The sequence below is a fragment of the Geospiza fortis genome, unplaced genomic scaffold (assembly GCF_000277835.1).
Source record: "Geospiza fortis unplaced genomic scaffold, GeoFor_1.0 scaffold40, whole genome shotgun sequence".
NCBI lineage: Eukaryota > Metazoa > Chordata > Aves > Passeriformes > Thraupidae > Geospiza > Geospiza fortis.
Genome location: NW_005054297.1, coordinates 10,404,645 through 10,406,040, shown reverse-complemented (window position 1 = coordinate 10,406,040; position 1,396 = coordinate 10,404,645).

The following is a 1,396-nucleotide window of genomic DNA, read 5'->3' as shown; positions in this document are numbered from 1 at the left end:
ACTCTGTAACTTGCTGATTTTCCAATACAGTACATTTCTTCTACCATGTGAAATGCAATTCAGTCCTATTATTTCTTCTTTATGTTGCTCTGCAAGAGCATCAAGTTCCTAGACATAAAGGTGCTAGGGCTTTAAAAAAAAAGCATGATGTTCAGTGATACTCGATATCAGTGTTCATGTAACTGGGAAAGGCATTGCTTGCAAAACAGACTGTAGCATTTGAAGTGTGAGAGGTGTTTTTCTTCTCACTAACCAGTGCATGCTGGTGCAGGTGAAGTCTCATCTGGGTGTAGGGGGCTGGACAAGCACAACAAAACAGTGCTTCTGCTTTACCAAACAGTCCCAGACTTAAACTTGTGGTTGTGGCTTTTGTTTGCCTCGTTTTTTGGTTTTTTTAATTAGTGGAACCAAAATTGGACAGTTCGTAAGGCAAGAAAAAGCAAGGCCTCCTGTCTCCTCACTTTTGGGTATATGAACCTCCCTGTATTCATTCCATCAGGGAACAAAGAAAATAAATGTCCAGATCTGGGTCTCTGCCTAGTTGGTGAGGAGCAGCGGGAGGGCATCTCTGCTGGTGTCCAAGTCTCCGTGGTGTTCTGCTGCTCACTGTCCTTCGCTCCTAAGGACAGACAGCTTTGATTCGGCCACATCTCTGCTGCTGGAGGGAAAAGCAAAGCCTTCTCTTAGGGCTATTGCATCTCCCAGGACCCTTGTGCTGCCCCGAATGTCCTAGCAGCTGCCCAACGAGTATTTCTGTCTTTCACATCCTCTTCCCCTGCTTACACAATCTGCAGCATTTTCCTTTTCTCTTTTTCTCTTTTTTTTTTCCCTAATCGCAGAAAGGCCTCCCGCCTAATCTAATTCCCACTCCTTTGTCACAAGCAGATGTCACTTTTACATCTGTGCGTCTGCTCAATCGCCCCGTCTCCTCCAGCCCAGCAGATGTTGCCGCCGCCGCGGCCGCCGCGACCGAGCGGAAAAGCAAAGCGCAGATCCCTCTGCTGGCCGCCACCCGAACGCCACGGGCCTCGGCCGGGAGACCGACGGAGCAACAAGAAAGGATGATGAGGACGATGATTATTATTACTGTTGTTGTTCTTGATGTTATTATTATTAATATTGTTCTTCTTCTTCTTCTTGTTATTATTATTATTCCTTCTTCACGTCTTCCTCACCGTCATCATGACTATTGCAAATCCCCCCATCCCAACTGATTAGGCAACAGGAGACCAGCCAAGAATGCATCCTGTGGCCTGACATCCGAAGCTAGCGCGGAGAGGGAGGGCAACTCCGGTGCACCCTTCTGCCGCTCGTCAGGGCCTCCAAGCCCAGCCTGAGCAGCCACTGGGGCAGCAGGGACCACAAAAAGTGGGATTTTTTTTCTCCCGGGCGGGGC